Here is a 15,820-nt window from a genome sequence, read left to right as displayed (position 1 = left end):
ATGATATACAGATTCYCATGAAGTGGGTGTTGCAGAAATTGAATAAATAACACCTGCTTTCCACTGACCAAAGGCAGGATCACTGCAGTGTTTTAAAAACACAGACTACTCATTAGATACCTTTAGAATAGTGGGAAACAGACCAGTCCATAATATTACATTTAGCAACCTAACAAAACTGCACCGAAAATAATTCCACTCAGGAAACTATACCCAACTTTGAACTTTGCTTTCCAAAGGTAGGAGATTTCAAGCAGTGAGATCACATGAATGGGAAACAACTTCTGAAATAAATATCCAGATTAAATTGAAAATCAAGGTTTCCATGTCCATAATGTAAATGCTAATCTGACAAAGTAAAACTCTCCTGATGCAGAAGTCTTCTCCTGACCTATTCTGTGTTCTTAATTTTTTCCTTCTCTGTAAAGATACTGAGTTGTATAAAATCTCTCATTGCAAAGCAATAGTTATGAATCAGGTGAGAATACATATACTGTGTCTTCTGCTGGATTTGCTAACATGGATACCTGAAAATGCTAAAAATTTGTAGCATTTTCAGAACTCTTGACAGCTTTCACTCTTAATCTCCCCAGTATTTCCTAGCTAAAGCCTAACCCAGCTAAGGTTTGAAGGTCTAGAACATTTTACAGACATCACCTGCAATAAAATTGCCAAAATATAAGTACAATTCAAAACAGAAAGAAAAATGATATCTTCAAAATCAGTTACATTTTTGCTTCCTGTGCATATCCAGAATATTTACAACTGTCTTCAGAGACCATTGGCCAGATCAGTAAAGAATATAAGTTCCTAAAACTGACTTCGAAATGAGGCCAGTCGTCCAAAACTGAAACTCAAAACACTTGAGTCAGATTTTCTTACTCCAAAGAGGGTCTAAACTTACCACGCTCCTCCCCGTTTGACCTGAAAGGTTCCCAGGTGCTTGCTTTTGTACATGCTTAGARTTGCCCCACTCTAAATAGCTTGGTACCTATTTCTCACCTCTCTCCCAAGATAGGATCTAGAAATTTGGCAACGGAATGTACGGGTGGCCTGAGGCATCCAAAACATTAGTCATTACTGAGTAATAACAAGAGTACACTGACAAGATGACGTTCCTCATAAAATGCAGTTTTGCTCACTTTCTTTTAAAAGCATGGATGGGAAACTCAATCTTTCACATAACAGTTTAATGTTTACAGGACCCAGCAAGTGAGAGAGCTGRATTCAGTGGTCTCCTAAACTGACATTCAAACCTAATATCTCACTTCCCAGGAGAAAGCCCTAACCACCTTTTAGGCTGGGCACATCCTCCAATCCCATTGATGCTATGCTATTATATAGAAAAAAAAATCCAAAAATAATTGGGCCATAATGATTAAGGGACAGCATGATGCTCCATCATCCTGGTTCACACAGGAGTCACAGTGATTTATGCATTCACATCAAACAGAGAGGATTGAAACCTCCAAGGAGACAGTCCTAAGTACTAAGCCATCAACAGCTCTGCCTTCTCTTCCAGCTGTGCTTCAAAAGACACAAAAATGAGTGCTGATTTTCCTCTGGGAAAAGGCCTTCCTTGTGAAGAAGGCATCTGCTGTGGCCCAAGATGTCTGTTCTCCAAACTGTGGTGCAGTTCAGAGATACCTAAACTAGCTTTAAACAAGTTGGCTCATGCACTACAAGGAATTAGTTACAGTTACATCAAGTTCCACTGCAACAAATTTACTTGGAAAAAGCATGTGTAAAGTAGACATGCAGCACCATACAGTGTCTAAACTCTGGGTAAGACTGGATTTGCACATACATCATTGGCCTCASATTTTTTTAGATAACTGTATTACACTCCCTAATCAGCCAGCAACTTGTTTGGATTCAACTTTGAGTCCTCTACACAGTGCAGAAGACTTAAGTGTATAAATGAGGATTCAAGATTTCCACTATAGAGACAAGAAAGGATGTAACTTTTCAGCATCTAAGCCATATATTCAGCCTCACTKTACATTTTTGTGGTTGTTGATAATCACAGAGCACCTTAGAGAAGRGGCTGATTAGATCAAAAACCTCATCAGCAGAACCATTAGCCAAATTCCAAATTAATTGCAGTGTGATTTATTTTCGGAAGGCAGTGAATCCACACAGGTACTACCAAGCACAGAACATGAAGGCAGTGGAGATGTATGAGTATTATTAGAGGTACCATAAACGTTCAGAACACTTCTTACAAATGTGCAGAACAGAAGGAATGATTGTCTTTTATTCCTCAAGCTGAATTTTCAGAACCAGTAGCTTGAAAAGTAGCAAACAAAGCCAGCTCAGCTTTCTGCTTGTAGACTAAGCAGGGTTTATTAGTAAGTCTGGAACTTTACCAAAGCTATTTTGGCAGGTTACAAAGAAAAAGAAATATTWAAAAAAATACACTTCTATTTTATCTAGCAATACATATTAATGAGATATGGGGAAAGAGAWTTTTTTCCTGTCCCAGCATGAGCTGCTCAAGTAAATGAAAATGATGTCAGCAGTATTTCTTCCCTTAGGACTAAACCTTTGCAAAGATTAAATAATTTGGATATATATCATTCACATTTAAAATTGATTTTAGGTTTTATTCTCAGTTCAATGTAAGTACTTTTAATGAACTTCAGGTAAAAAAATAAACAATACAGGAGAATGTATCCATAAAGGCTTCTATGAAAAGAATRCCAGAACAGCTTCCTAATATGGTGCTTTACTTAGATCTGTTGATTTGTTACAGAAGGATGCACTGATGTCTAGATGCAGATTAAATCTATCTCCTTTGGTTACCAGGAAAGTCAACCACGGTATTTAAGAAAACAATTTTTAGAACAACACATGCAATTTCCTGCATTTTCGTACAAGGAAAACATATGTAACAGAGGTTACTGGAATTAAATTCATAACTAGCATGATGGTTTCAGTTCAGAAGACTTCAGAATTTCATTTAGGTTGTGAGAATTTGTACCCCCGAGCTTTACTTTCAGTGTGGGTTTTCCATGAAAAAGCAAATGGCCTCCAGCCCTCGCGTTTCACAAAATTCAGTGTAACAAACCAATGAGTTCTGCAAGATGACTCTGAAACCATAGCGAACCTCTTATTCTCAACACTAAGCACGCAGCTGGCAGCCGGTGATGCACTGATCACACACCACTGGAGTTAAGCAGATCAAGCCAAAGACAGAGCTTGTCCAACTAGCTCATGGGGAGGAATGGGAAGTCTGACATGAGATGACATCATTTTGATGGACAGCAGATCTGCCTGTGCTGTTTGCTTTCCATTTACTGTATATGATGACCTGGTACAGGAGAGTGACCCAAGAGCAGCAACAAAGGCTCTTGTTTACGTTGTCTTGGCGCGTACTGGCAGCAGGGCCAGATCACTTCCCTGAAAGCCGCAGAGACTGCTCAGCTGCGGAATATGTCACGAGTGCAGGGAGGCAGAGGAGAGCGCGTGGAGCTTGTCTGATTCAAGAAGCTTTTGAAAGCTGTCAGGCCAGGAGGCAAGACTGCTGTGTGGGTCCCTTCTTGCAAGGGCATCGGTCAGCGACAGGAGGTGTTTYCAAACCTTTTGATTGATTCTTTCTTGCTCAAGAGGTCAAAAATTCYGCTACTTAAATAAATGGCTCAGTCTGAATATGTTTTGCTGTAATAAAAAATAGCTCCAGACCTTGGGAGACTTTTGTTGTTCTTTAGATTGTCTTTTTAAGGAAGAAGACAAGCAGTTTTATACAAAATCCTGCTCATCTTCCAATCAATGAGGCATTCTGGAAACACGCAAATATAAAAACTGACTGATGGCTTGGTAAAGCCAATTTCTGAGCTGATTAGTCAGAAGATAGTATAACTACCATATAACTATGACAAGACAAGAAATTTCTTAATGATCAACAATCAKAGAAGTCAAATCCTCCATTTCACCTTCTAATTTCAAGCCTTATTAATTCAACATTTAGAAGGAGTCTGTATGGTTACCATAATACAGAAAGTGAATGAAGTTTTTATATGACACGTGCTATCAAAAAGAGGATACATCTCTGAAAATGCAATGGATCAATAAATATGTAGAGTCTTATTCTGAATTTTAATATAGAGTAAATCCATACTGAAAACATGAAATAAAGATCTGACTTGTTCCTTTGCTGTCTTTCCCCTGCCAACACGGCCTTTTCGTTCTTTACGAGTTACACTGAAGTCAGGCAGTAGAGAATCAGAGAAGTATGAAATCATGAAATATAAACATATAGATAAGGTTGTATCAGACAACTGATCACAAATGAAAATGAAGAGTCATTTTATCAACTTTCTTGAAGTGACATTAGTAAAAGCAGGAAAAAAAGAAGAATATATTGAAGAATATATGCTGAATTAAAGATTTGAAAGAACCATGGAGGTTTCAGTTTTCATTTAAATTGACATAATCTTTGTCACAATTTTGAGAGCRAGAATTTTAGAGACAGGCTCATTTTTAGATAAAAAGCAACACTGCCTCACCTTAGTCCTCAAATTTTGGTCACCAACAAAATAGAATTGGAAACAAAGCAAATAAACTAAGAAAAATCATTTGCTGCAATCTCTTCCTTTCTCTTATTTTCTCCATAATTAAAATGTTCTCTTTGTGCTTGTTAGATCTAAATACATAAAAYCTTCAGAAAGCCACTTACAAAGCACTGGAGAGCACAGCCATGTTCCTGAACCATTATCAACTTGCACAGAATCCCGAGTCAATTAAAAAAAAGTCACTGGCCTACCACAAAYCTCAGGCACCTGGAAAGAAGTCTGCTTCCATAAGGTACTAATAAACYTTGGCTTCTCCTTCACCAAAAGCCTCCTTGCCTCCTTGTAATGGCATTTTCTTTTTTGTGGACATTTGCTCCTTCTAATGCACACTGCACAACCTAAAGGGCCAGAGTCTGCCCCCTGGCCTACACCCTGCCCTAAGCTGCACCTTGCTGCCATGGCCTAGTCAGCCGCACATCACTTACCTCCAGCTTTCTCCAGCATACTTCCTTCAATGGCATCTCTCCACCCCAACTCCCAGCCAGTGCCTTGATGCCAGCAACTTAGCCAGATAAAAATGGAAACATTTTTTCTATCTGTTCTTCCAGGCARTCTTTACTCTCTGGTGGCAGCAGAGAGTAAAGATAGAATCAGATCCTTCTCAGTGGTGACCAGKGAAAAAACAATAGGCAATGAGCACAAATTTACAATACAGGAAATCCCCTTTAAACATGAGAAAAAAACTTTTTAGTGTGAGCATAGTCAAACAGGTTGCCCAGAGAGGTTGTGAAGTCTCCATCCTTGGAGATATTCAAAACTAACTGGACACTTCCCTAAGCAACCTGTTCTAGCTGGCCTTGGACCAAACAATCTCCAAAGGTCCCTTGTGACCCCAGCTGCTTTGTGGTTCTAAGAGCAGCAGCAATCTACTGTGCTACAGAACAGAAGCTGCACCATATAACTGTTTAAYAAACATAACTATACCCCATGCTACCCCATGTTTAGATTATAATCTAAAAAGCAAAGCCAAAAATCCCTGAGATGTTCAGAGAGTGAGCAAGATGAGTCTCAACCAGACTTCCACTTTGGCCAAACACAAATTACTACGGTATTCACTGTGATACCTTTCAGCTAGTATTACACAGTTGTCTCAACACTGCTGCTATGCTCCCAACTAATGAACCACGCAGCAAGGCAACAGACTATCCACATTTGCATTTAACTTCACCAAGCAAGATTTCTTGCTAAATTTTTAGTGTGGTTCATAAGTACACAAGGTACAGYCAGTGGCCTTTGTAACCAAGTTAAGTGCTTGTCTTTAGTAACTTCACTGCAAAAACAGCACAGTCTTCCTCAATTCGTCCTGATTGATCAACAAAGACCTGGCTGCTTCTCCCCAAAAGCATGAAAGCATAATGTGAGCATCATATTTTCTTCTTCAAATCCAATTTTTTTTTCTTCAATTAATAAGCTCCCAACATCCTTAGCTCACATTCAGCATATTTTTCATGCATTTTTTTACTTTTTTCTCCCTTTTTTTCAGTTTTCCTATAGTCTGGGACAAGATTTCCCCTCAAATAGATTTCACTTATTTAGTAAAGAGTAGCAAACAGCTATGGACAAGAGGAGTGAAAGGATAGAAAAAAAGTCTGTGCAGATGTTTTCAGTACAGGCTGATTGCACTACTGTCAGAAACACTTCTATTGGCAACAAAAAGGATTAAGGATCTCAGCCCCTYAAACTCTACTGACAGTAGATGATTCAGGAGGGGCAAGATCTAACCCTGGACACCCCGTGTTTTCRCTTAGACCCAGGAAAACAGCCTGAAGCGCTGAATGATAAAAGAATACAGAAAGCTTTAAGCTAGGCTGCTTTTTGTGAGTCAACGTAGCATTCATTTCTCTATCAAGAGAATTACTGACACACTCCAAAACTGCATCTGCAGCCACCTTCTGGTGTCAAAAGTTCTCCTTGGATACAGAGACAGAATAAATCTGTAACATGGAGTTACAGTGATGTTCCTCTACCTGCTAGGTATGAAACAGGGAGCTCTCCCCACTTTACTTCAACTCAGTTCAGGAACAGCTGCAGAGAATGAATCCAAAACATTACGGGCTTGATACTCAATCAGACTGATGAAGTTCACCCAGGTATTTTAGAACTGTCAACAGTCTAATTCTGGTTTGCTGCTGCATCCTGATATCACCTCCAGAGAGAGAAGGACCAGTCTGTCTAACAGAGTATGCACAAATGCATTAAATATTTCTGTGAGATAATAAAAAGGTGAGTGTTTCATCACTTAGAATCTTCTAACATATCACATACACATTCCATATAAAAGTTGGGAAAAATAATCTCAAATGGAGAGAGAAATCACTAAATAGATCTTGAAGCTATCTATCCATCTTACGGTGTAATTTTACTTATGAGCCATATTCAACAGCTTTAGAAAGAGCTGATAATATGAACTCAATCTACAGGCCAAGAAAACAAGTTAAGAGGCTAAATATCAACTAAARGGTATATTCGTTTTAACAAATGATATCACAGCCAATCACTTCAACAAAAGAGTTTACTGTTTGTGCTTACTCTCTCTCCTCTTTCATATGCATGTGAATAATTTTTGCATTTAGTTTTGAGAGCTACTGCTTCTATAACATTATCCACAATGTTGTCCATATCATGATGACAACAACTGCACGTGAAGTGAAATATGCRTGAAGTCTGCAGAAATATTAGATTGCTATTACTGAATAGCAGTCAATAGGTATATGAAAACACCTTAACGTAAAACTATGAACAGTTACATTTTTGATATGGCTGGAAACACTGCTGAATTCTAGTAAGAAGCAATTCCACCCAAGAAATTAACCCCTGGTTAGCAAAATGAAGGGCTTCTGATCATGCAACCTCTTAATACTAATTGTAAAATAAAAATAATAATTTCTGTATTGAATGCAAAACTAACAGACAAAATAAAGTTTATTTAAAAAGTAAGCYTAGGCATTCTTTTGCTGAAATTCTTGCTTACACACTACTGGACTTTTCAAGAMTCTTAGGGTGGGAATGGCATAAAAATATAGTAAGTCTTGACATGTAAGTGCAAACTGAAGGAATATAATTCATAAATCATTAATATAAAAAAGAAGGCTCTAATTTAAACAAAAAGTAGAAGTAAAATACTCAAATTTAACCAAATAAAAAAAAAGTGCAAAATACCAAGGAAAAGTCATGGGAATTGCAAAATTCTGCTCTTTAACACAGATTCCTTTTCTTCAGCTCAGATGTTATGGGAGGACACCTCACTAATCCATAACTGAGATGAGACCCACAGAATCACAGAATKGGTAAGGTTGGAAGGGACCTCTGGAGRTCATCTAGTCCAAGYCCCCTGCTCAGCAGGGKCACCTASAGCATGTTAGACAGGGTTGCATCCAGGCRGGCCTTGAAGATCTCCAGGCAAGGAGAYTCCAYAACCTCTCTGGGCAACCTGTTCCAGTGCTCCRTYACTCTCACAGGGRAGAAATTCYCCCTCACGGTCAGGCAGAACTTCCTGTGGCTCCGTTTGTGCCTGTTGCCTCTAGTCCTTTCGCATGGCACCACTGAAAAGAGTTTGTCTTCATCCCCTTGACACCCTCCCTTCAGGTACTYRTMCACATTTATAAGACTCCCCCTCAGTCTTYTCTTCTCCAGGCTACAGTTGTACACAGACCCAGTGGTACGCAAAGTTGAACTCCTTTTTACTTAGTCAAATTCATTATACRGGAGAGAGTAGGTTTATTATTTGCAAACAAATAGAAATTTACCTAAATCCTGTCATTCTCAGAAAATGCATCATATGACCAATACTGCATAATTGCTGCCTTAATTCCCTGTCCCAGAAGTATCAGGGGCARAATCCTCCCTTGATTCCTCAGAACTGCAGTGAAACAAGGGCATTTGATGTGAAGGGAGAAAAAAACTCTGATTTTCTTAACTTTCCCTAYCATCCTTTGTAACTTCGTCATTTTGCACGGAATTGACAGGATTATAGGTGCTTCTCTAAGGAGAAAATAGATACAGGATGTACCTGATCACTGCCATCTCAGAGATGTTAAATTCTTTGTAATCGACAAGAGAATGGGTGCTGATGTCTTTCAAGCCCTGAAGAGTAGTTAATTACCATACCTAGAAAAGATCATCCATTCCCCTTTCCTCCCCCCCCTCGCCTTGATGTTTTACATTTCTTTACTGCTCCATTACAAAAAGTAATGTTGCGTGAACAAATGCAGCCTTAGCAAATGAGCAGTAACTGTCCCTTCCGTTCCTATTACTGAACCATATCAATAGATAGTTTAATCTTTGATGGAAAGCAGTTGCTCAATCCTTTCTGCAACACCAACTCACAATGTAGCATTACTTGGAAAAWTTTGTTCTTGTGCTTTTGTAACGCTGTAATTGGGTAACATCAGAAGGTATAAATTCAGCATTGACGTGAACATGAAGTCTTGAAATGCCCTGAATGTAGAGGGTTTATATTTAAAAATTACCAATGAATGTATACTCATCATAGAATCATAGAATCACAGAATGGGTAAGGTTGGAAGGGACTTCTGGAGATCATCTAGTCCAACCCCCCTGCTCAAGCAGGGTCACCCAGAGCATGTTAGACAGGGTTGCATCCAGGCRGGCCTTGAAGATCTCCAGGCAAGGAGAYTCCACAACCTCTCTGGGCAACCTGTTCCAGTGCTCTGTCACTCTCACAGKGAAGAAATTCCCCCTCACGCTCAGGCAGAACTTCCTGTGCTTCAATTTCTGCCCATTTCTTCTTGTCCAGTCACACGGACAACGGAAAAGAGCTTGTCCCTGTCCCCTTGACACTCTCCCTTCAGGTACTTGTACACATTGATAAGATCCCCCTCAGTATTCTCTTCCCCAGGCTGAAGAGGCCCAGCTCTCGCAGCCGTTCCTCACAGGGCAGGTGCTCCAGCCCTCTGATCATCTTTGTAGCCCTATGCTGGACTCTCTCCAGCAGCTCCATGTCTCTCTTGTAGTGGGGAAAACAGAAGTGGACACAGTACTCGAGATGAGGTCTCCCCAGGGCTGAGTAGAGGGGCAGGATCACCTCCCTCGACCTGCTGGCAACACTCTTCCTAATGCATGCCAGGATGCCATTGGCCTTCCTGACCACAAGGGCACATTGTTGGCTCATGCTAAACTTCTCATTCACCAGCACTCCCAGGTCCTTCTCTGCAGAGCTGCTCTCCAGAAGGTCAGCCCACAGCTTGTACTGGTGCCTAGGGTTACTTCTCCCTAGGTGCCCTTGCCTGCACTTGCCCTTGTTGAACCTCATGAGGTTCCTCTCCGCCCAGCTCTCCAGCCTGTCCAGGTCTCTCTGAATGGCAGCACAGCCCTCAGGTGGATCAGCCACTCCTCCCAGCTTGGTATCATCAGCAAACTTGCTGAGGAGGCACTCTGTCCCCTCATCCAGGTCATTGATGAAGAAGTTGAACAGGATGAGACCCAGTACTGAGCCCTGGGGGACGCCACTAGCCACAGGCCTCCAACTGGACTCCACATCACTGATGACGACCCTCTGAGCTCTGCCTTTCAGCCAGTTCTCAATCCACCTCACTGTCCACTCGCCTAACCCACACTTCCTGAGCTTCTCTAGGAGGATGTTATGGGAGACAGTGTCAGAAGCCTTGCTGAAGTCAAGGTAGACAATGTCCACTGCTCTCCCCTCATCCTCCCAGCCAGTCATTCCATCATAGAAGGCTATCAGATTTGTTAAGCAGGATTTGCCCTTGGTGAATCCATGCTGGCTACTCCTGATCACCTTCTTTTCCCCCATATGCCTGGAGATGACATCYAGAATGAGCTGTTCCATCRCCTTTCCAGGGRTGGAGGTGAGGCTGACCGGYCTATAGTTGCCTGGGTCCTCCTTCTTGCCGTATTKGAAGACTGGAGTGACATTGGCTTTCTTCCACTCCTCAGGCACCTCTCCAGTTCTCCATAACCTTTCAAAGAGGATGGAGAGYGGCCTGGCAACAACATCCACCAGCTCCCTCAGTACCCGTGGGTGCATCCCATCCRGRCCCATGGATTTGTGGATGTCTAGCCTGCCCAGAAGGTCTCTAACCCTTTCCTCCTCAACCAAAGGAAAGTTTTCCCTTCTCCAGAAATACCTAAGCTACCAAAYAGGTAAAAATAGTTCTTAGTCTTAACATGATCCCTTTATGTGCTTTGTGTGCCTTTTCAATCCTGTCATAGCCCAATGTCTGAGCTGTCAGCTGTGTTCAGGTTTGAGGTAGGTGATGGATTTGTTTGCAAATAGGAGCTGGATAATATTTTCAGAATCAGAGTATTTCAGGTATTATAAATCATGTTCACCTGTTTCTTTTCTACAAACTACAAAGACATAGCAAACAGTCTAAGTGAGTAAAGCCACTGTCTTCTCTATTTTAACTAGATCAAAGGAATGTGTCACAAACAGGCTGAAAAAAATAAACACTCCTGTTTACACACCTATGTAAATCCCCTTTTCTGGCACTTTAAATGCCAACAGTTACCTCAGCAAACATTTGAAGGTACCTAAATTTGTCATAGATTCACATATACTTAAAAGTTAAATCACTTTTTGATATGGAAGAATCATCATTAGATATGCACAAGTATATTCCATGTCCCTCCTCATCTACCAGCTTATTAGCAATACACTTCATGTGGAAGATGGTGTTACTAAGGTTCAGTACAGCCTATGTAGACTTGTATTAGAGGACAAAATTCTCAGCAGAACAACCATGCTTTTTTAAAGACTAATGCAGTCAGGCTAGGTATTTCTCTTCCGCAGCATTAGAAACAGCTTTTATATGAAGACACACAGAAAATAAACCAGAACCAGGAAAACACTTTTATAGGCCACAGATAGAGAGATTTATAAAACGTTATTACAGTGACATTCTCCTAATGTAAGAGCAACAAAACACAGGATTGATTCTCTGCTCATAATATTTCACCAGTTAGCTTGTGTAGGCACTTCGAGGTCATTCCTGTAGACTCAGTCTCTTAACTATGTTAATCATTTCCCTATGTGTATCAAAAGTGAAATACCTGGATGTACCCTCTTAGTATATTTTACTTGATCATTCTCTTTACAGCAACAAAAAACAGTATTTGTTGAAAGCCATTCCCCAGCTTGGAAGCTGTGATCTGCACTATGAAGAAGGCCAAAGAGAGACCCAGTTTAGGTTTCTTCACAGGCTTGTACAAACTTTTGCATAACAAACTTAACCAGGCATACCTGATATCTTCCCAAAAACTCAGTTAATCTAAGAGATACCAGATGTGCTCTCTGTCATACAAGTAGAACCAGTCACTTGCACTTAGGTGTACAATCTCTCTGTTAGCTTCCCAGTAAAATCATGGAGAAAGAGAAGAGTAAGATTAAGATGTTGCTTCTAATTGCACTCTCACTTGTTTTATGGATAAACTATATAAATGCCTTTAAACAATAGCACTTCTAATAATATGCCTTACAGAGACAGATACTGATGTATAAATACACTTAAATTTGAATATTAAACTTTATTTTGTCCATCACAACAGAAGCCAAAACAAAAAAGTGTTCAATATTCCACTGGGCATAACAAATGCCATTATACTTACTAATTTGTGTGTGTGCGTATGTGTTTGAGGGCATGCTCTCTCCYTCGCATAGAGATATATGTAAATATATACATAAATAAAACCACTAGACAGAAACAACTACAACGTTCTCGGCCTTTAATGGGACTCACGGTGCAAAGCGTGAAAACAAAATTCATACATCTCTCAGTAGGATTTTYGTTAGCAAGTAGTGAGTAATAGACTTAATTGTCTTTAGTTCCTATCAGCRGGGGGAAAAAAGAAAAAGAAAAGAAAAAGGCAACAGTTGGGGAAGGGGATGTATGGAGAAGCTGGTAGCAGCTTTGTCCTGTCTGAGGAAGAGAACTGGGGGGCCATCCCTGCTCCTGTTATACAGCTGTAGTCATCTAGCTGTGGTGGAGAATCTGCCCTTTTATGTTTAGTTTACGTGGGATATGAGCTGTTGTTTTTACTAAGCAAAGCCCCGTTTGTTAAAATAATCTATTTCCACTTGGTTAGGGAACATTTTGCAGACATACTGTGTGTACTCTGGAAAGAGAACTGAATATAGTGATGAGTATTGAAAATAGTAAACAAACTTCCTGAAGGAGACATTTGGTTTTAATGGATAAAAACAAGTTTATTATTATTATTTAAAAAGGTATTGCAAATACTGTAAGGAATGTAAAAACAAAATSTAACCAAATATGTAGATTGCCCGACTAAAACATTTGCAGGTGATGAGATGGGTACACCACATAATCCTTACATGTTTTTGAGGTGTACAGGAAAGTTTAGTAAATATAAGGAAACATTTTGGGTCTGTCGTTACGTTATTAGGACATATTTGTTTCTCTTGGTGCTAACTGCCAGGCTGAGACAGCAGGTCTAAATTAACCTGCAAGAAGCAGAAGAGAAAGTAGCAGCTTCAGTCAGTAGACACTAGTGCTGAAAGCACAGGAGCCTTTCTAGTAAAAAATCTTTTTCTTCTTGAGGCAGATGATGCCTATACAATTAGGTATGGCAACACACCCATACTGTTAATGCTTTAGCCAACTGGACACAAAGCAGCCTTTGTCTGGGAGTAATCACATTAATACGTTACAAAGTCTGAGCTCAGAAGCCCTGGCTGAGAGCACTTGTTCAATGAAGCACAACAACATCTTAATTCTGCCACACGCACTCCAGACCAAGGCTGATTTGCACCTAACTAGCTGGTAATATGGAGTATTGTCTCCATATTATGTTATGGAGTCTTTAGCTACTGAGTAGCTAAAGACTGTCTCTACTCATTTTAGATCAATTGTTTCTCATGTTCTGAACCTTCTGAGTAGCAAAAGAGAAAGGCCAGCAGTGGTCTTGGAGCCTGACTAGAAAACATCCCAAGATGGTGATGAGAAAATTAGCACTGGTGATTCAGAAAGTGATTTTCCTCTAGTATAAGGCAACATTTTAATGTCAGAGGCACTCTGCTGCTTTAGCGATTTGTAATTATATTCTTTTTCCAAGAGGAGCATGTCAACTCCAAAGCCTTAGCTAACTGCCGCCATCGAAAAGCACTATCCTCTTTACCTACTTCTATAGGTAATTTCTTCTATAATTTCAATTAGCTGTAACACTTCTTTTGTTTCACTGAATTGGTATAAATTGTTGTTGTGCCTCCTGGGAGGGTACTTCATTTGCATAGTTTGAAATCACTGCTACCTGGAGAGCTTGGACTACAAATTCTAGTGAGGTCAACAGAAAGCCTTGTTTCGGAGGTCTCCAGACCAGAGCCAGAGTTTGCAAATTTAAAAGACTGAGATGTAAAGTACTTGGACTCCTTTGATATGGGAGATACCACATAAATGCATAGTGATGCAAAGAACTATCATTCTATTTTGGTGACATGACCATATACACTTAAAAAAGCTTCTTAAACAGTCCAGTTCCTCCTGTGTTAGCTGAGAGATAACTGATCTGCAATCATAGTTCAGACACTCACTGATCAGGGAATACTACAGATGGTATACGGGCCTTTCCTGAAAACTTTAGCAAATAGATAAGATGCTTAAGAGGCAAAAGAATGTCACAAGCAGCTGAAGCCACCCATGCCTGAAATAACTAATGTTCAAGTTATGGAAGATATATTCCTTTCTTCCCTATGGCATGCAGTATTTGGACCAACACTTGAAAAATCCTGAGTGAAAGATTCTGTCTTAGCATTACCCTGTACATCAAATCTGATTAGGTCTGAAATGGCAGCCAGAGAGCAACAGAACTCACTCTGCTGAAGCCAAAATCCTTTATTCATCATGTTAGGGGTCAAGGCCAGCAAAGAGGACAGGAGGAACTTTAGAGAGACTGATGGAAGATGTGCTGTCAGTGAGCAGATATCCATTCTCATCTTCCTGATTTTCCAGTATAATCCAATATCATCAGTCCCAAGATACGGCAGAGATCCAAAAGAGATGCATTAGAATGATTTAAATTAATCCCTCTAAAGAAAACAGTAGCAGATAACTGCACATCCATCTCTATACTCCTCACTTGCATTCTCTCTCCAGGTATTTTCAACATCTACATGAATTAAGAAAATGACATAGATGTGTCAGGAACACGAAGATGGAACATACCTCAGCTTGTAGATCATGGCATAGGACCATACGGTTGGCACTGATCTGTTTAGGAGAGCTCCTAAATTTCCTGTTGTTACTAAACACTTCTATAGCTGCATCTATTCATTTTATTATCTTCAGCTGAGAAGAAACTCTTACAGCTTCTCCTTAGTTAAATACAGTATTGTTACCTCTTGTCTGCACTTCAACAACATATAATGGTCTTTAAAAATATCTTTCAGTTTAGCACTTCACCATCATGGATTATAGCAACCCTATCACACCTGCTCTCCACACCCTACTTTGGCTTCCTACTTGAAACACCTTCAAAGCACTCAATGACCTGTGCCAAAGATAATATGAGAAACCGGAATGGAAATTAAAAAACACTGATTGACAGTAAAATAGTCAGGAACCTTCTATCATGATACCTTCTAATGCAAGGGTATAGCTTGTTTGTGCAGAAGATAAACTTTTTTCAGAGGCCACTCCCAAAATAAGGAACAAGCTCCATCAGAAACTATGAGACATCCCAAGCATTTCCACCTTTCACTCCAAATGCATGACATCCTCCTTCTACTGACCTTCTCTAACATCAACTTACTTATTTTTGAAAAGGATTTATTATTTTTAAAAATAAATTCTACCAAAACCAAACATTGTACTATCCAGTCAATTTTCAGCTTAGGGACAGGATGAGAGAAAAAATACACGTTATGGGCACAATATTTAATCTTCTAATGATACAGGAATGAAGGCAGAATAAAATCTTCCATAGAAGAACTATGTTAAGATCTTCCTTTTGTCGTAAAACTTCTAAGGCAATTTAATTTCACAAAGTTATGCTTAACTCATAAGTGCCAACCATCATTACTGTATCTTCCCTTCCTTTCCTTTACCTTATTTATATCCATTTTACTTACTACCTAAGGTACAAGTATGAAAGACAGAAATTATTTTAAAAGTTTACACTGACTTTGTGGTAGAACTTTTATTTATTTTTTTGAAATTGAGCCCTAGTTTCTGCATCCCACAGCATGACCTATCAAAACATGTTTTTCACAGAAATAAAATGATTATTTCAAATTCAAATTGATTTTATAT

Source organism: Rhea americana, unplaced genomic scaffold, assembly GCF_003343005.1.
Source record: "Rhea americana isolate MKP2758 unplaced genomic scaffold, rheAme1 scaffold_44, whole genome shotgun sequence".
Classification (NCBI taxonomy): Eukaryota; Metazoa; Chordata; class Aves; order Rheiformes; family Rheidae; genus Rhea; species Rhea americana.
The sequence above is the reverse complement of the archived record's forward strand: the minus strand, read 5'-3'. Positions refer to the sequence as shown.